We start from the raw sequence: 21,287 nt of genomic DNA, 5'->3' as shown, positions 1-21,287 counted from the left end.
TTGGGAATACATACTCTCCATCACACCTTCTGCTTGCGGATGACATCATCCTATTTGCGAATGGAAGTTTAAAAGGCCTCATATACTTGAGAAAGTGCCTAAATGACTTCTAACTAGCGGCTAAACAGCTCATTAACAAGGAGAAAAGTAAGTTGTTCCTCGGAAGCATGACAGACACCAAAAGAAGAAAGGTGGAAGCAATTTTTGACATGAAGGAAGGCTCCTTGCCTGAGGTATACTTGGGGGTACCGCTATTCAAAGGTCTTGTCACACAATCCAACATGCAAATTCTAGTTGACAAGATAAAAAAGAGAGCAAGTGGATGGACAGGAAAGTTACTTTCATTTTAGGGGAGAGTGGTCCTTGCACAGACTATACTGAACAACATGCCAGTGTACAACATGGGAATCTACAAATGGCCGAGATAAAGTATAAAGGAAGGGAAAAAAGCCATTAGAAACTTCATCTGGTCTGGAAACCTAGTAGTAAGAAAGACTATCACGCTAAAATGGGCGAAAATGTGTAAGCCAAAGGCAGAAGGGGGTCTAGGCCTTAGACCTCTGAAGGAGTTGAACCTTGCACTGCTCATGAAACTGGCATGGCAAATGATCACGATAGACAACCAGTGGTCACAGTATATGGTGCAAAAATACAAATTGAAGCACGAAAGGTGGTTGGCTAGTCACAAATGCTCATCCATCTGGGAAGGGCTGAAATGGGCTTTGGAAGAAATGAAAGGGCATATGGGCTGGTCTATTGGCTCAGGTAGTTCTCTAGATGTCTGGAGAGATGATTGGGCTGGCCCAAACTCGACAATGGCCTTGCATCCGCACTTTGACTGGAGCAATCATTCTTCAAAAGTTTGAGACCTGATTATGAACAACCAATGGAGCTTTCCTGATAGTTTGATAAATGTCTTCACTTTTCTAGAAATGGATCTAAACTCTCTGCTGCCTCCAAGTACCGAAATTGAGGATAGAAGAATTTGGAAATCGGATAAGGAAGGGAAATTCTCGGTGTCCTCTGCCTTTGAAATTATCAGAGAGAAGGGGGGTTGTTGTCTGGTGGGGAACAATCATCTGGAACGGCTACGTGCACCCCAGGACAGCTGGAATTGCATGGAAAATCTTGCAAAGAATCATTCTGACAGATGATAAGGTGAAGCAGAAATGCATTCCGATTGTTTCCAGATGTGATGGATGCAAAAAAGAGGAGGAAAGTTACCAGCATTTGTTATGGAGTTGCCCCACCTCTCAAGCACTTTGGGAATGGATTCTTCAAATATTTCATTTGAATCTACAATTAGCAATAGGCGAGGTAGACATAAAGGGACTTATAAAAGCAAAAAGACTTGCAACTCCTTTGATCAGAGAGCTATAGACTTCTGCGGTTCTAAGTATGCTAGTAGCCATTTGGAAGATAAGAAATTCTCAAAGAGACAACGACTCAAGCTTCATCTACAGACACATAAGGAACCAGGTAAGGAAGGGCATTCAAGTTACTGGGCATCTGTCTAAGAGTCACATGTACAACACTGCTGCCGAACTTGCTATTCTTCACTCTTTGGATATCGAATGCAAGCCAAAGCCGTTCAGTGCAATCCAACAAGTTAACTAGTGTCCACCTGAACAAGGAGAGATTAAAATTAACTATGATGGATGCTCACTTGGAAATCCAGGAAGAGGAGGCACTGGTTTAACATTCAGAGATTACCAATCCAATTTACTTGGAATTCTAGCACAAGGTCTCGGGGTGGTCACCAATTATGAGGCAGAAAGCATTGCGATTGTATTAGCAGCAAAGAGAGCAATTACTCATGGCTGGTAATATGGATAGAAACTGACTCTCAATCGGTTGCTCATTCTTTCGTAAATGGTCAAATTTCATGGAAACCGAAAACTAGATAGGAAAGAGCCATTCAAAACTTGATCTCCTACAAGATAACACACAGTTAGAGAGAAGCTAACTTTAGTGCTGACTCGGCAGCAAAGCAGGTGGCAACTTTGGATATAGATGCATCGGAATGGAGTGTATCACGACCATCTTTTGTACCCAAAATCGAGAGTCCTGATCAGATGTACTTAAGATTTAGCTAGAGTATGCTCACTCCTTTTGCAATGTGGTGGGAACCAATCCTATAACATGTTAACGATTACTCATCATGTAACATTATAGTTATATTAATATATTCACATTTTGCCTACAAAAAAAAAGAACTCCTTCAACTTCCCTCTCCCAATCATTCTCTCTACTAACCACTGTAGTGCAAAGCATTTATTGGTAGCGTGATTCCAGACCTGGTGATATGCACAAAATGGTTTTCCCTCTATTTCCCTGGGTGTGCTCCACGGTGCTTCATAGTACTGTTGCCCATTGATTAATGGCAAGATCTCTTCCAACGGTTTATTCAGCGAAGTTAGCTCTATTTTGTGATAAGGTTTTCTTTCCCTATATTCTCTTCTGGTCTGGTCCCTGCCTCTTTCTGCTCTCTGTGTTTCTCCTTTGTAGGTTCCCCCCTCTCTTGTTGCGGTCCTTTCTCTGTCTCTCCACCCCCACGGCATGTACTGCCTTCTCAAGTTTCTTGTGTTCCTTACTATTCCTCTGCAAAATATCCTTGTACCTTATGTATCTCTCTACCTTCAGATATAAAGCGTGTAAGGTAGTAACCTCAATCTTGGACACCGATTCATGGACCTTGGTTCCCTGTTTCAACCCATGCTGGAACGCGATGACTGCGCTCGTCCAGGTTTTCCACTCATAGTGTCTCTTCCTTGAACCAGCATAGGAAATCTCTCAGCGTCTCAGTGGGATTTTGCTTGACATTAAAGAGATCCACGACATCTACTACCATCTTTCTTTCATGGATGAAATGATTTATGAAGGCCTGTTCCAGCTCCTCAAACCTTTGTATACTCCGCGACCCCAGCCGGTAATACCAATCCTAGGCTCCCCCTTTCAGACTGGCTAGGAACATCATACAGTGGAGTCTATCGTACTTCTCCTCTTTCCATAGTGGCATTTGCTACTTAAAGTGGTGTAAATGGTCCGTCGGGTCTTCTTTCCCATCATATCTCTTGAACCAAGGTTATGTGAACCTCTTTGGTACCTCAGAGTTCCAGACTGAGCTAGCCAGCGGGTTCTGGTTCAAACTGGCCACCACCTTCTTTGCCGCGCCGTGTTTTTCCTTCTCCGCCGTGAGGTTCGCTTCTCTGTCCTTTTCGATCATCGTCTGCACCATTTCCGTGGTAATGCCCCCGGTGTTGTTCACTCCGGTCTCATGAGGGAGTTCCACGCCTTGTCCTTCCACTTCACTACACTCGGGTTCTGCTGCATCCGCTCCCCTTTGGGTGGTTTCCCTTTCTCTCCTCAACTCATCATTCTCCTCCCTCAGCCTTTTTATCTCCTCTTGGAGCAATCTGGTCGCTTCTACCTCCGTATCTTCGACCTCCTCTTCTGGCATCTCCTCATTCTCAATATTCCCCGTTTCTTCCTCTCTGACCTCCACTTCACTCCTCTAGGTCTCCCCCTACCTCTTCCTCTTCCTCTTCCCCTCTTAGCTACAGAAGCCATGCTATAACCTTTCTTTTTTCTCACTAGGTCGTGGACTAACTCGTCCCCACAGACAGTGCCAAATGTATTCACCTGAAAAATCCCTCTTGGTATTTCTAGTCTCTTCCCTCCCCTACACTCTCTTTTTTCTCTCTTTTTTCCTCCTCTTTCTCTTAGGTTCACTGTTACTTTTATATCCTCCCCCTTTTCTTCCCATCCGTTCATCTATGTCCCATCCATCGGTCAACTTTTGCACACCTATCCTGTTAGGGTTCTGTGGCCTCGATCCCATACTTCCCATTTCTTCTTTCTTATCTTGACTCTCCTTTGACTCTGACTCCCCACGAGTCATCTATCCATATGTGGTCCACCCTTTTCTAGGGTTCTACAGCCGTGATGAGGTGTTCTGTGCTTCCCTTTCCTTCTACTACTACGGTCCTGCATGCATGCCAACTCCTTGGCCCCAAAATAGGCTGATACAATTGATAAACATTAAACTATCGGCTAATTGATTATGACATAGTTCCATTTGGTAGACAAAATTTAATTAAACTAAAATTTAAAATAACAATTTCAATACTAACTAATGTTCATAAATAGTAAGCTTTTATTCATAATAGTAAGCTTTTATTCATAGTGCTTTGCCTGTCACGCTCTGATGGTTTCTGTGTTGTTGATATAGAAAACTTGTTCGCTTACTAATTCGAATGTCATCCAAGTTGCTTCTTCTACAGTTGGGTTGGGTATGTGTAGTATATGGTTTTCTGTTTTCATTTTGTTCCATGTGAACCTTGTTTTCCTCGTTGTTGGCATATTCTTTATTTTCTATGGTCTGTAAAAATAAAAGAATGTTTGCTATTGGAAATCTTCTGGTTCGAAAATTTATCCTGTAGATAGCTGTAATTTTTTTTTTATTAATTATCATTTTTTATCTCTAAGATTGATTTGTTAATTTTTAACAATCTGTAAATGTAAAAGGTATTGATTTACCTTTTTCAAAATATTGCATGTTGAATAATTCATCATAAATTTCTCGAGTTTCATCTTGAATACTCGGTTGACAAATCCTTCATTCCTTGAGCCAATTCCGTTTCTTTCAATACATTTTTCAATTTCTTCATTAGCATTTAAATCCATTACAATTTCAGGGGTGATTGTGTTAGTGCTGAAGATTATATGTCAAACCATTGAGTTGTCAGTAGTATCATCTAAACTTGTGTACATGTATGCCGTGATTATTGGTAGTTGGTTGTTTGCCTTCATCTGTACAACAAATGTAAAACTGAATTTTCTGTAAAAGTAAATGCAAATGTAGAGAAAAGTAAATATTTCATTAAGTTATGATGAACTATAGATAATTCAAATTGAAAAAAACTAAAACATAAATTTGATGGATCTAACACTATGCTAATCCTCATCCAATAGAGAATTTAGCTCGAAAACAACTAAAAAAATAAATTTGATGGATCTAAAACTACGCTAATCCTCATCCAATTCTGATAAATTATTTGGAATGAATAGGTGCTACTTGTCTGGGGACCTTCCTGATGTTGTTGGCATACCATGCTCTCCTGAAAACAATGATGTACATAAAACTTGAATTTGTTTTGCATTCAATCTTTGTTGCTTATACTTTTTGTGTGCTCGTTGTTTCTTTGGTTGGTTGGTTGGTTGGGTGTTTTTTATTATTTATTATTTTGTATTTTTAATGATTCTTTTTGATTTTTTGTGGTACTGTTGTTATCTTCTACAGATGTATCTATAAAGGTATCTGCCTCTTAAGAATAACAACTTTACTGGTTACACTAATACAGGTCTATGAATTGAATCATGGTAGCACGGTAAGGGCTGACTTAGTTCATGGTCCTTGTGAAGTTCTTCCTCCAAATAAGTTTAAGGAAGAGAATCAAAACAATGGACTGCGGCCTGTTTTCTTGTGCAAGTATGTCCCTCTCTCTCTCTCTCTCCCATACACACTCACCACCACCACCACCACACACACGTTAAAAGGAGTAAGATTGAGAAATTTGAAATGTAAAGAAGTCATGATTGTTAGCACTTTATTTTGACGCTGATCTCGTAACTAAAATTTTAGATTATACTAATCTTTTTCAGAAAAAAAAAATTGTGGGTTGTTTATTGTAACGTGCTATAGCTATTGAGTCTTGAAAGATCTCATACATGTACCTTGGACTTCCAATGAACGATGATAGCAAAATAAACCGCTAACCAACCTGATCAGGGTATGGCTAACTTGTTTGTTATACTGGTGCCGCGTTGAAAAATACAACTTATTGTGACGGGGAAATATTACAATTACCCCTCTCTCTTAAGATTAAGAATAGGGCACGGATCCTCTCCTTACCTTATCAGTCGAGTGTCTAAAGACCCTCTCCCTTATGGTTGAGGCACTTACTCTTTGTCTATGTGGCATGTACATCGTTTTGAAACAAATGTGTTAAGTCTCTCAGAACCGCCAGAATCGCGGCTAAACGTGAATAGGGCTACGTTCCCAGGCTGTTAGCCTGCCCACCCCTTTTTGAAGTGCTGGAAAGGGCACCGTTGTTCGCCCACCGAACTGAGAAAAGCCTTTTTCTTTCTTCTTATTTGGTAAGGAAATCGAAGTTCTGTGTGCAGCTTTAAGTAAAGTGAAACCTTTGGAAGATTCTTGGGTTTTGGATAATCTCCTCTTCCCTATCCCCCATCCTTTCTTTTTGCCTTTCTCTACGACAGGAGAATCCATTTCTTTTCTTGTATAAAGAGCAGGTTTAAGAATCCTCAGTTCTTGTTTTTGTTTTGTGGTACCGAAACGGTAATAACTACTTTCACTTTCCATAACATACACGCACTTTGGTTCCTGGACGTGTAAAAGTACTCTCGACTGCTGAACGTTCTCTGTTTTCATTTCTCGGGTAACAACTTCTGGATATGCTTATGCTTTTACCTTTTAATTAGGAAAGTGGTTGTGCCCATTGAGAAAGCTGCTCTAAAAACTTACATGAATGGGATGGTGGCTGATAAATTGTTTTTTTGAATGCTGATAGCTTTCAAAATCTAACTAGGCTGCTAGATTTGAGAGTTTTAAGAAAGTTTGTTTGCTAGGTTTGAGAGTGAGTTTGATATAAGAAGTCGAGTTTTTGGTTTAGTAGGTTTTAGGAATTTTGTTTTATTAGGATTCGTATGAAAGGCTGGAAAGGTTTTTTTAGAAATTTGTTTGTATGTGTGTTTTGATATTTGAGGAGGCCCAAATAAATACAAAATACACAAAGGAGAAAGTAACAAATCTAGGGAGGTCTAACTAATATATGGAATGGGCATTTTTTTAGGAGTCTATGAGAATGCCCGGTTAAGAAAACAAACACATGAGATGAGGAGAGATATCAGGTGCGAGCTTTTATATATACAAGGTTTTGGACCCGGCCATATGGCCGGGCTCATTTATAGATTCCACTTATCATCTTGTGCAGTTCATATCTTCATAAAAAAACTTAATGTTGAGTTTACATTAGAGTTATCATCCCACCTAGAGTAGCTGCTTCCATATGTGTTTTAGTAAAAGACCATAATCCATTGGTATCTCTAATGCATCTTTAAGGTTGTCGAAGTGGCATTTAAATTTAAATTTACCTAGTAGCCAATTCCATAATTCTTTCTTCAAATCTCCTTCTTGCTTCACACATACGTTAAAGCGCCTTCAAAGACTCGACCGGGAATGTCATGTGATTATCAATTCATGATTTATCCTATTGTGCTATAAGTCTATAACGTTAAGTGTTAGGACATTTATTAATTATATGCATTCCTTCAGTTTTAGTACTAAGGTGAGGCAAGTAGGCAACACTCCTTCCTATATATGCTATTATATCAACTTCCACACAAGTTCAACCATCCCATAGAAATGACATTTTCAACACTCCCCATCATATGATGACATTCCGCTCAATTATTAGTGTTGATACCCTGGCCAATAATTTTCCAACGTTATCTAAACCGTATCTGCTTTAAAATGCTCTTACTATTGCAAGTCCTAGATTGCCCTTAGCAACTTCTTATGTGTTTGATCTTGATCTCTTACTCAAATGTTTGAAGTACTTCAATTCATATGTTCTTAATCTTGCTCATTCAATGCATACTAAGTAATTCCTCTTTGCATCAGCTACTAAGCAACATAGACATTGTCAAAGTATGGTAAATTTCAATTTCAACCCTTACAAAAAGCTCAAGATACATATAAGGAAAGGATCTTCTTTAGTCACACTATCCATAATCAAACAATTGAGAAAATTTCTTGAGTCATAACTTTTGTTGCCTATATATATCCTTTACATATGTGCTGGACTTGAGCGATATTACGATTCAAAATGTGTTGGCAATAACACGATGATATAATATTTCTTCTAGTTCAAACTAATAGCAGATACCATATTTGATCCAGTACGTGGCATAAGTTTTGTTGATACAATGGCCTTCCTTATGTTAGCACTCCCATTTGAGTTAACTAACCCTGATTGGATGTTTTCAAGAGCATAATTTAGACCCCACTTTATCCTAATGTATGCTACAACCTATAGAAAATATTTACTGCCATAAATAAAGCATTTGACATCCAACTAAACATTTAGACGTGCCATTGACAACGAAGTTTTATCCTTACTTGTTTGGTGTCTCAGCAGAACTATTTTGTCTTTAATAATTCTTGTAGTTCCGAGACGGCAACAAAGTGAAGTGAATGCTATTTTGATATTCAACTCTTACTGAACGTCTGAACCCTTACGTTGAAGAAATTCATCTTTAGAGTACTTTCTACAGCTACCATGAGACAATAGCTTACAAATTAATAATTCATCGTAGGCATGTGACATTAGATTTCATACATTGAAAGATTTGAAATCAATATAACAAAATAAATTTAGAAACGGATAGTTTTTAAAATTTTACCTCTCTTTGCGTCAACTGAATGTTCTTCTTCTAATGGTTCTCGATGACCGCTTCTATCAATTAAACCTAAACTAAACTCTACTACCAACTTTTCAAAACTTCAGGAGGATAAGATACAATGCCATACTTGGATGTTACAGAATAATCAAAATTGAAGTACATCAACCGAAGTAGGAAAAACAAAACAAAACTTATTGGATTTGACCAAAAGGTAGAGACAGGAAGGATAATAATTACGATGATCAATTTAGAAGTTTTTATAGTGATAAGAAACTTTGGTTAGTATTCAATCAGGATTAGGAAACTTTAGTTAGTCGGGATTAGGAAAATTGCCTTGAAAATCTCTTCCTACCAAGGAGTCCACGTGGGAAACTCTTCTCTTTAAGATTGCGCCACCTAAGAAAGAGACTGTCCACCTCAGATGTACTCTGCTTTAATATATAGAGAGAGGTGATATATAGATGTCTATTCTTTCAGCAAGGGTTCATACTCATTAAGTCAAAAGATATAGTTCGGGCCTGGCCCAGATCCGTAGTCACTAAATTTGGTAAGACTTCCTAAACGTAATACGAAAGAAAACTTCTGTAGCTAAACGACACTTTTTTTCAACAATTTTCCTATTTCCTATAAAGAAACTCTAGGCGGAGAAGGTAGGTTGGGGTTGGGCAGATTTGAAGATGATGAGTATCCTTCGATATGATGTCATATCTGAGATATTGTCATGGTTGTTTGTCAAATACTTGTTCAAATTCAGGTGCGTTTGTAAAACATGGCATCAACTACTCAAGTTCGATCCTCAATTCATAAGTTCACATCTCCATCGTTCAGTCCAAGCCAATCACTCTATATTTAACTTCTTCCCATACATGATACCATCAAGACCCACTTTTACCATGCTGAGGATCATACAACAGTAGGTAATAACAAGGCAATTTAGTTGGAATTCCCAATGTACATGGGGTTGCCTCAACGGTACTACGTTACTATTATTTGCAATGGCTTGATGTGTTTAGTAAGTTATTTTGAAAAGAATTCCCTGCCAATGTCGTCCAAATTTTCCACCCTATACGTATGGAATCATTTTACAAAAGAACACATAACCATCCCTAGTTCACTTACTCCCCCTAGTTTGCCTATTCATGAACTGAGTATTCGATTTGAGTTTGGATTTGGCCATGGTAGTCGGGATGAATATAAAATTATAAGAATTTGGGGTTATTTACCGAGTAAATATAATTTTGAATCCTGTTTTCTCTCACATGTTAGCGTTTACACTCTTGGATCCCTGAACTCATGGAGAACTTTAAAAGACGTCTCATACAATTTCAGTCTCGAAACATCACCTGCTCCACTTGTCAATCGCACTCTTCATTGGTTAGCAGCAAGCAAGGATGGAGCCAGGAATCTAACCTAGGGGGGGCGAGTGTATATACATATAATCAAAATACAGGGACGGCCGAAAGAAGCCAGAAATTTGACCTAGGGGGGAGTGCTTATACTATTTCAGAAAATGAAATAGCATGAAGCGTTGTTACCACTTTGACCATGTAATTAACAAGGGATAACAAAACGTATTAGTAGATGAAGTAAAACATTCAAATTATGAACGTACCCCATCGATCTCGAAAAGGAACAATCAAGGCAGACTAGGAGAAAGCAAAGGCTTGGCCACTTTAAGCTCCCCACAGTCACTTATATAGATTATTTTAAGAGGTCTATTCCATATATTAATTGGCATATCCAATTGGATGGTTTATAAGTAAGTATAACAGCTATGGTCGTCACCATATCAAGGCCTGAAAAAAAATTACCACATCCCCTCCCCCTAGATGAGCCAATTAGGATTCCCCCCACTAGATGGGTAAATTAGGGTCTCCCCCTAGGTACACACAAAAAAAAAGTCGGGGAGACCCTAATTTCCCCATCTAGTGGGAGGGAAATCCTAATTGGTTCATCCGGTGGATTTTTGGAAATACTTGTTAACCCAAAATAACCACTTATATTTTTTCATTCTTCTACTACAAATTCACTCACACTACACTATAGTCCAACATATAGATTATATAATGTACATATAAATTAACCATAAGTAAACAACACCACAATTGGAATGACAGTTTCTGCATACATATATTTGTCATCAAAAAGTATGATTACAAAATTAAAGAGGATATACAATTAATCATGATCACTTGTATCCACAGACCACATTTACAAACAAAAAGGAGTTATTGGTTTGTTAGCCTATATCCTCCTATACAAAAAGATCGAACAAGGAGCTCAAGTAGTCAAGTCAGGCATTTGAAGCCGCTCTCGCCGAGTTTTCTTCAAGACATCAAAAGAATCTATGATAGAATATTTATCAAATTGTTTAGCAATATCTTTCTCAATAAACTCGAGCAAATAATTTGCTAGATAACCATCTTTCATCCTATTACGCATAAAGGCCTTGTAACTATAGCAGCAAGGCCTTGTAACTCACTTTTGTGGAACACGATTGTTTCCTTTGATATAAAAAATGAGGTTTTTCTAGAGATACCACGGCCTAAGAGTTTTAGCTTTGATGATTTAAACAATCAAGTTGGGGAGTTGCTTGGGTGGCTTTGTATTTTTCGTTTGGTTCCGCATAAAGAAGCTCAGATATAGGGTATGAAAGAATAAGGTGTAGCCGATTCTTAGACTAAACTGTTTAAAGTTGGAAGGTGAGAGGTATGTGGGGGGCTTTATAACTTGGAACCACTAGGTGTTGCAAAAGGTAAAGAGATTATTATGACAAAGGAAGATGGTTGCAGATTAATGGCGTATAACCCCAAAACTAACTTAGTCAAGAAACTAAAGAAATTTGGTTTTCAGGATTATTATTTGTTCATGTGTACAAGAAGCCTCGTCTCACCAAGGAGTCAAGCATGTCGTTGATATTGAGAAAATCAGACGAACAAGGGACAGGTAATTTGACCTTATCTAAATTTAGAGTTACAAATTTATTTGTTCATATTGAGTACTAGCAATAAAGATTTGATAGGTGTCACATCAGTCAATTGTATAGCAAACGAGACAACCCTGCTATGCGCAAGTTGGTTGTTTCTTTGCGGGTCTGAGCTAATTGAGTTGGTATGAGTGTATGAAAATCAACGATGTTGCACAGACGAGGGCACAAACATTGACGTGGGCCGGCTCGGTTATATCTCAAAAAAAATAGGATGCGAACACGGGCACCCAGCAAAGGACGCGAAAGTTAATTAATAATTGTAATTTTATTTTATATAAATTAAACATTATGAACTAAATGTTTCGTAATGTATAAATTCAAAACTATTTAAGATAAACAACAACAAGATTAAGTTACATATTTCTTAATCAAATATTAAAAAAAACATGTTATAAGGTCTTAACAAGAAAAGAATAAAAAATAATTGAATTTTTTTACATTATTTTGTTTTATATTTTTCTTTTTGACCATGTTGACGGCATCAGACGCGAATCCATGCCGTATCCGCGTCCGACACATACACAGCCCACCAAGAGGTATGTAGAGAAAAAGACGAAGTTTTCTCTATTTAGGCTTGAGCACAAGCTCCATTTTGCTGGACAAGAGCTGGTCACGCCATGTCTTTGTTGAACTCGAGCTCTTCGTCAAGACCTGACTTTTTTTTCCGAGCTGGTCGCTACCATATTTCAACACAAATTTGACTTATTTCGGAAGTTTTCTGAAATAGTATAAATATAGGTTTTTTCGGTAGAAACCTAACTTTTCCAAAACCAAGAAAGAGAGAGATTATAAGTGTACAATTCTTTGTGAGTTGAGTGTTCATTCTTTGTGAGTGAATGGAGAGACTTGTAATCTGTTACTCCAGACATCTAGTAAAGCTTCGAACTCGTAGTGGGTTCAGCAATTTGCCTACGTCCACACTGCGAGTTCCAAGTTTTACTAGATGTCTGGAGTAACAGATTACAAGTCTCTCAATTCACTCACAAAGAATGAACACTCAACTCACAAAGAATTGTTCACTTATAATCTTTCTCTTTCTTGGTTTTGGAAAAGTTAGGTTTCTACAGAAAAAACCTATATTTATACTATTTCAGAAAACTTCCAAAATAAGTCAAATTTGTGCTCTACGATTGGCGACCCATACTCTTAACAAGGCAAAGTCGAGCCGCCAGGGTGCTACCAAGAGCCCGGAGTTCACCAAGACATGAGTGCGCGACCGCCCCTTGTCCAGTAAAGGAGCACATGGTGCGCTCAAGCCTAAATAGAGAAAACTTCGTCTTTTTCTCTACAAGGCGCGTCCATGTTTCATAGACCATTAATAGATTTTCTTAAATGGGGTGTTTGGGTTGGCAGTGGAATGACAGCTGGATTTAAATGGGGTGTTTAGTTTTATACTTAACTGTTATCCCCAGTCTCTCCAGTAAAGTTTTGAGTGCATAGAGTCCTTCACTTCTGTTAACTGACCTTGTAAGTATACACCTACATCACTTTTTAGTCTACTGCTAACTGTCATCCAATCCTGAGTAGTATTTCTAAATCTCTTATAGTTTCTTTCCTTCCATGTGTAACTCATGACTGCACATATAAAGATTTTATATACCTCAACTTCTATGGTATTCTTCTGACATAGCATAATGGGCTGATTCCATTCTCTATTAACATGATACAGAAGTTACCCTCATCAGCGATTACATGTTCCATCATTAGGGGATTAACCACCTCAAGAGCTTGAGTTGTATACATTTCCACTTCATTTGTTAAGGCTTGAAACTGATTTGAGGTTGGAATCCTTTCCTAGGCAACAACAATTGCTAATTGATTTAATTACTTCTGAAGCCAAATCCTTATCAGTAAGTTATTGAACTTGATCAGAGTTCTCTGTTGCACTTGACTCGGTTACAATAGGTGTAATTTCTTCAGTGTTTTCATTTGCTGGAAGAGCAGTTGTAACATTTGTTTGCCTTCTTACCCAGTTAGAGTTTTGTTGTCTTGATTGTCGTTGTGGGTGAACATAATTTCTCTGGGTATTATTAACACTTTTCCTTATTGCAGTGTTAGTTCTTGGCTCTCTAATAGAAGAGCAAGCTGTATCTTTATGTCCAAATTTCTTGCATAGTGAGTAGTTTGAAGGAATCCACAAGTACTCTACGCCTACATCAACACTAATACCATGTCTTAAGTTGAACCTCAAGTAGTCAATGAATCTTGCATTGACAGGAACCTCTATACAAACTGTTGCATAGTCAAGTCTTTGTTTTGAGTGGCTTCTTCCCAACAATGTGGTTTACCTATTCTACTGGCTATAAAGCTTATACCTTTTTCAGTCCACATCTATTTTGGAATATGATAAGAGCCCAAAACTGTAGTTTTAACACCTTAACAATAATACTTTCGGACCAGTTATGCGAGTAATAAATAAGAGTTAATACTAATTACGTGCTTTTATGTATTTTAGGCATTGAAGTCAATTATGTGTAGAAATGTGCCACTTTGGCGATATAAAGGAGCAAGGGTTGGTTGCTAAGAAGTTCTGGGATTAAAGGCTAAGACAGGCAGAAACAGCACACAAAAGTTAGTAGAATTTTCAAAGATTGTATCTTTGGACTCAGACTTTGGAATTGGCCGTACCTTATGTCAAAACGACCAGCTCGGAAAGAGGTTTCCAATGGTCTAAACCTTGACCCAATCAGAGGAGCAAAAGTGGATGAAAAGCCTATTGAAGTCAAAACCAGCTGAAAAGGGCCCTATGGACTGAAGAAATTGGGTTTTGGGCTCGATTTTCTTGTCCAAAACATGGACCCTCAGCCCATGCACGAAAATGTGGATCTGGTCTCCTCCATTTCCACACACAAGACTTAGCTCTTAAGAATCAATTAGCTTAGGATAGAAAGTAGCTATTAATGCTTAGTTATAGATCTAGTTTTTCAATTAATTAATTAGTTGTTATTCTTGTTTTAATTTCAGTATTGGAATCATTGTTTATCATTCATTAGATAAATAAAATAGTTAGTTCTTGATAATTTCGATTTTGTTATTTAAAATTGCTTAGATCTAATTTCAATTCTTAGTCGTTAATGATTTCTTAGTTGTTAATTTAGATTTCAATTATTGTTTAGTTGAATTTAATAAAGTTAGAATCTTTATATTATGTCTTATTTAATTTCATATAGAAATGATAGTTTGATGAATCAAGGCTAAACCTCCATTAGAGGGGTTTGATGAAGCCTTGATGAAAACTTGATTGTGTAGTATAGAATCGTTGTAAGAGTCTATTCCACTCTAGAAGGTCGTTGATTCGCCATGAGAATGGGTGGACGTCCTCACATGCTAGTTAAGAATTGGTAGAGATGCCATGTATAATTAGGGATTAGAATGACCAATTCTTACCTTAAGAACGTAAGAATTGGATTACAACAATCTATGCTAGTTTCTTAAGTTGGATTCAAGGTGGATTCAATTCCCCCCTAATTCTTATTCTAGATTCAAACTTTAGTATTTCGTAGCATTTCGTAGTATAATTCGTAAAACTCTCACTGACTTTGGTATGATTGATAGTTGTAGGAAACTTGAATGCTAAAGAACTAAGAGTGGAACAAATCTTCTATTCCAACTCTACTTCAATAGTATCGAGAGTAGAAATCTTTGATAATCACGAGTATAGTTCAGTTTTAGTTTTACTTGCCTTTAGAGTTTCATCGCATTATTCATTAGTAAAACTATCAATTTTATTGTTATCAAATAGCCGCCGCCATCTTAGTTTACTTTAGTATTGTTTTCTGTAGAATTGTTAGTTTTCCAAAGTCCCATAACCCACCCACTCTTGTTTGATTCTCACTGTGGTTGTCCATTTCAGCACTAACAATTTTCCTTGAAGAATTACACGGAGCATGACCCGCGCCCTAGGTAGGCTAAATTGGAGCGCGACCCGCGCCCAAGTGCCTGGAACTCCACTTTTTGGCTGAGCGCGACCAGCACCTTGCCAAGGCAAAACACGAGTGCCCCCGCGACCGAAGCTGGACCTCGAGGTTTTCCCCGAATTACTCACTACTACCAAGGCTAAATTGAGCGCCCTACTACTGCAAGCCTGAACTCCAAATTTAACCTCGAAGGCTACCTGATAAGTGCTCAAAAAGTGCTATTTAACCCTCGATTATGCCTCTTGTTTAGCCATTTTAGTGAACTAATAGTGTTTGTAAGTTATGTTTTAAGATTCTACAGGTAAAAAAGGGAGTTTTGTAGAATATTAGAGAAAAAAGGGTAAAACGGAGCAATTTGGAGCATTAAGAATCACATGGAAAGCCCGTGGACAATCATGGAGAAGGCCAAGAAATTGGAGCTATTAAAGATGCAACTTGAACCTATTTTAAATCCTCTTTGGAAGCCCAAGGCCAAAGGATTCGTTGCTTGGACCAAAGCCCGCAAAAGAGGATAGAAGGATAGAGCAGAAAAGACAAAATCGGCTTACGCGTCTGGGACTCATGGACCGAGCGTTCAGACGCATTGATTGTGTCTGAGATGCATGGATCGACACTGTAGCCAATTTCTTCTTCATTTTGAAGAAGAAGTTGGACTCTGAAAAAAGTCTATTTGTATTAGAAAGCAAATGACAGTTTGGAATGCTTCTAAAGCTCATTGTAACCTCTATAAATAGAGGACCTAAGTGCCTCATGTAATTAGCCAATTCACTTATATTCTTGTCTCCAGAACTTGAGGCAGAGAGAGATTAATAATAAAAGATCGGTTTTAACTAGCTGAGTCTTAATAAATTAGTCTTTCTAGTCTTATGTTCTTCGACTCTTCTTCTTCTCGTTCTTCGTGTTCTTCCTTCTTTATGGAAGGCTAATCTTCCCCTTCAAGGGAGAAGATGAAGTCGGTGCTTAAGGTTTAATGATTCTTTTGGTTCATGGTGTTCTTCAATCAGGTTAGTTCTTTATGTTTTTAGTTATTAGTTCCATTGCCTAGACCAGGGGATGGAAGTATAGATTAAGGTTTTTATTTATTGCAATCGAATATCATGCTAGTTTAGGGTTTTATTTATTTCAATTGAATATTTTCTAGTGACATGCTTTTATTTATTGCAATTGAATATAATGCTAGAATAGGGTTTTATTTATTGTAATTGACTATTATACTATTATTCTCTACTTTTCTTCTAGTTGTGTAGTGTTTTAGAGTAAGGAAAGTATTCCTTGTGTTTGCCTTAGATGGTGATTTATTGAATAGCTGCCCAAGCTCACATAAAAGGAAAGAAGATACTAGTAACATGAACATAGGAATAACCTTAAGTAGAGTTATTCGTTAATGATGTTTCATCCAAGAGGGCATCGACACTCGCTCGATTACCTAATTGTAGTCTACTTGTGAGTACAACCATGAAGCAAAAGGTCATTGAATCAAAAGTATTGGTGGATTATAATCTCTTGAATTCCCTCTCTTATAAATTCTCAATAGTTTAGTTTAGTTTAATTTAATTTAGTTTAGTTTAGCATTAGAATCTAAAATCTCTACAGTCATAATTTTTAATCCCTCAAACCCCCTTTCCAGTCTTGTCCTTCATATAAACATACACTTAAAAGTGGAATGATACCCTACTCATCCCTTACTTATTGAGGGATAATTAGGTTTTGATACGCTTCTATTTTGTTCAACGACCATCATCCATCTACATCATCTACCTATATCATCTATATACTATCTCATCTACACACAAAAAAGGGCTTGTCAAATGGCACCGCTGCTGTTTTAAGTTGTTTATGTTTAATGTTTTCTTTCAAGATTAGAATTTTGGATCTTGAGGTAATTTTAGCAGCATCATCCATCCTTTTAAGAAAGAAAGAAGCTTGAAGGACATCTCGTAGACAAGATCTACCATCTAGGTTAGTCGAATCTTCATTCTTTTTATTTCATTCTTAGTATAGTTGAATCGTAGTTTAGTTTTATTGCTTTCTTAGTATAGTTACATCATAGTTTAGTTTTATTGCTTTCTAGCATAATTGCATTTAGGACTTTTTCAACAATTGAAGTTGTAAGCCAACACAGCGAAGCATCAAACTCTAGTATTTCTTGTCTGAATCTTGACAAACAGACTATCGTCTGTGGGCCGTGTGGTACTTAAGCAATCCAAGTGATTCACCATAACCCTAGAAGAGACAACTTTAGATAACGGGCGAGATACTAGCTGCAAAGCCCAACCCAGTTGAAGGAAAGTAGTTTTGCATATTAGTATAATTTAGAATAGTTGCATATTAGTTTAATTGCATTCAAGCATAGTAGGATAGTTTTTATCATCTTCGTATAGCAAGAATACTAGACATGATTGATACAATGGCCGCACGCATTGATGGAGTTGTTATGGACCTGAATAATCCTGAAGCTATCCCACACATGCAAGCACAACAGAGGAAGAAGCTGGTCGATTTCTATTCTCCAATCATTGGAGACCCACCAAGCAGTATTGTTTTTCCAGAAACAGAATCTAACTAGTTTGAACTTAGAGCATCAGTAATCTCTATGCTTCCAAAGTTCAATGCTTCAGACAATGTTAAGCCATATGTTCACTGATAAGAGCCCAAAACTGTAGTTTTAACCCTTTAACAGTCATACTTTTAGACCAATTATGTGAGTAATAATTAAGAGTTAACACTGATTACATGTTTTTATGCATTTCAGGCTTCAAAGTCCATTATGTGCAGAAATGTGCCACTTTAGCGAGATAGAGGAGCAAAGGTCAGTTACTAAGGAGTTCCGTGATTAAAGGCCAAGATTCAATAAGACAAAACCTTTCTAAAGCACGGTCAAAAGCTGAAAAGTCGACGCGGGCAGAAACAACACACAAAGTCAGCAGAACTTCCGAAGGCCATATCTTTGGACTCAGACCTCGGAATGGGGCCTACCTTATGTCAAAACGACCGGCTCGAAAAGAGCTTTCCAATGGTCTAATCCTTGATCCAATCAAAGGAGTTGAAGTGGACGAAAAGTCTGTTGAAACCAACTGCAGCTGAAGAGGCCTTTTTGGACTGAAAGAATTGGGTTTTGGGCCTGATTCTCTGGCCCAAAACATGGCTCCAAGCCCATGCACGATTTTTGAATCTGAAAGATTAAAAACAAAAGCTTAACTCTTGGATAATGGTAGATAGGTTAGAGTGAAAAGTAGCCATTAAAATAGCTTCTAGATCTAGTTTTTATTTAATTGTTTTTAATTAAGTTTAATTTCAAATCCAACTCTTGTTTTGGATTAAATTCTTAGAATCATTGTTCTTAATTAGTTTGATAAATAAAATAGCTAGTTTGTCAATTTCGATTCTTGTCATTTACATTTGTGTTAGATCTAATTTCATTTATTACTTGTTATTCAATTCTTAGTTATTAATTATATTTTAATTATTGTTTAAATTAGATTAGTAAATTGCAATTCTTTATATCATGTTTAGTTTAAATTTAATCGGAAATGATTGCGGAATAATTCTCGGCTAAACCTCCATTAGAGGGGGTTGAGAAGCCTTGATGAAAGCTTGATTCCGACTATCGTAGAATCGTCGTAATTTCCTTTCCACTCTAGAAACGATTAGTTCACCATGAGAATGGGTTTAATTGTTCACATTCTAGTTATGAATTGGTAGGAATGCCATGTGTAATTAGGGATTAGGAAGAACCAATTATTCTCGGCGATTCAATTCGATTACTGACGATTAAATTAGTTAATAGGATTAAGTCGAGTTGAGGTGGAATCAATCCCCCTCTAACTCCTAATCATAGAATCAACGTAGCATTCCCTTAGTTGTTCTGATAGTCGACTAGTGCATCTTGTGGGTAGTTTCATCATAGTCTAGTTGCCTTTTCGTAAATCTCTCATTAGACTTTAGAGATTGAATACTTATACTTAGAGAACATTAACATGCGGAAGGACTAATAGTGGAACGAATCACTCTACTCCACTATATCTCATAGGATTGAGAGTAGAAATCTTTGATAAATCTTAGGCACGTAAAAAGTTTTAGTTTACTTACGTTTTGAGTCCATCGTTCATTTCGTAGGTAGACTATTCAATTTTATCTTTTATCAAATGGCGCCGCTGCCATCTTAGTTGCACTTTCGCATTGATTTCATAGTGTAAGTACCTTTTTTAAAGTCCCATTAAACCCACCACCCTTGTTTGATTCATACTGTGGTTTTCTGATTGAGTGTTGAAAAGTTCCGAAAAAATACACTAAGTGCGACCGCACCTATAAGAAGCGCACTGCGCCCTATAGCCTGGAACTCGAGCGCGACCCGCCCCATGTGGAGAGTGACCTGCCCTAAAAACATTGTAATTTGAAAATTACACGGAGCGCGACCGCGCCCTATGAGAGCGCACCCGCGCCCTTTGTTAATTTTTCCGGAATTCTACAGTTTTGACTCGAACTTTGATTTTTCAAATTTTTCAGTGTTCTAACTTGTTATATATACTGAACACGTGTAAACAAGACGTTATTCATAAGCGAAGTAAGGATGCAATCAGGTATTCCTTTCTTCCACACCTCGCATCTCCTGTTAGAGGTTTATACTATTATATCAGAATTGTTTGGAGTGTTGATGTGTTTAGCTAAATTTTGTTTTAGCCTTGTATAATATTAAGGTCTGGCCGAACAAAAACAGCGAACGTAATTACACAACAACGTCAACAAACAAGTCTATCTAGTATACCACCCACTACACCTCTAGCTACTATTTCACACACATCACCTGACACAATGCCCAACGAAGAAGAGACTCCTCTCTCTGACTTCTACAAAGCCTTGAGCGATAGCCCCAAATCTTGCATCGTTCTAGCAGCGGACCCGATTGGGATTTCGAATCCCCAAATATTTTAATTTGTTACCCGCTTTTCATGGATTGAACATGCGTAGGATTAAACAAGTCCTAACAACATTCCACCATCCTACGGTTGGTGCGGAACAAATTAAACTCAGGGTATTCCCTTTCACCTTAGCCGATAAGGCGGCATCTTGGTTAACCGCCCAAACGCCTAATTGCAGGACTCGTGGGCTAAACTTGTTCAAATTGTTTATGGAACATTTTACCCACCCCTAAAGACGGATGAGATGCTTTCCAAGATTCATTTCTTTTCGACAAAATCCTCATGAATCATTTTCAGAGGCTTGGAATCGTTTCACCGATCTCCTTATAGAGTGTCCACATCATAACTTAGCGAAAGACACGTTAGTTCATGCCTTTTTCAAAGGACTTTTACACCACCATAAAGAAGTCCTAGACATAATGAATGGGGGTAGTTTCTTAAGTAAAGGAGCCTCAGAGGCTTATAAATTTTTAGAGGATCAAACTAAGCGGAATAACAACTGGGGGGTAGTGATGATATCTACCGCCCGCTTAGTTCATCAAATACAGTTAAGGCCGCCGGTATGTTTGAAATTAAACACGATGCCGAGCTTAAAACTCTAATTGAATCACTCACTAAAAAGGTAGAGGCCATTTCTGTTCAACAAAAGCCTATCCCCGTGATGAATGTAAATTCAAATCCATGTAGTTTCTGTTGGAGCCCCGAGCATCCCGACTCCCAATCGTCCTATAGCCTATGAACAGGGCTTGTTCCATTAATAGTGAACCTAACCCTTGGAGACAAAATCCCAACTTCGGTTGGAGAAATAACCAACACGTCCACACCTCCGGTACAATAATCAATATGTTAGGCCAACACAAAGTTTTCACCAAGCTCCACCACGACAAGGGCGAGTCGGGGTAATTTTAATAATTATAACAACCAAAGCGCAACCTCGACAAGGTCAAGCACAAAGTCAAGGTAGTTATAATAATT

General features: G+C 37.8%; 1 pseudogene; it reads right to left on the bottom strand.

Annotated features, from left to right (window-relative positions):
- Positions 1-20,566: 20,566 nt before the first annotated feature.
- LOC147503295 (small nucleolar RNA R71) lies at positions 20,567-20,661 on the bottom strand (annotated as a pseudogene).
- Positions 20,662-21,287: the final 626 nt, after the last annotated feature.

The sequence above is a fragment of the Coptis chinensis genome, chromosome 4 (genome assembly GCF_015680905.1).
Source record: "Coptis chinensis isolate HL-2020 chromosome 4, ASM1568090v1, whole genome shotgun sequence".
Classification (NCBI taxonomy): domain Eukaryota; kingdom Viridiplantae; phylum Streptophyta; class Magnoliopsida; order Ranunculales; family Ranunculaceae; genus Coptis; species Coptis chinensis.
Note: the sequence above shows the minus strand (reverse complement) of the source record. Positions and strands in the feature narration are given on the sequence as shown.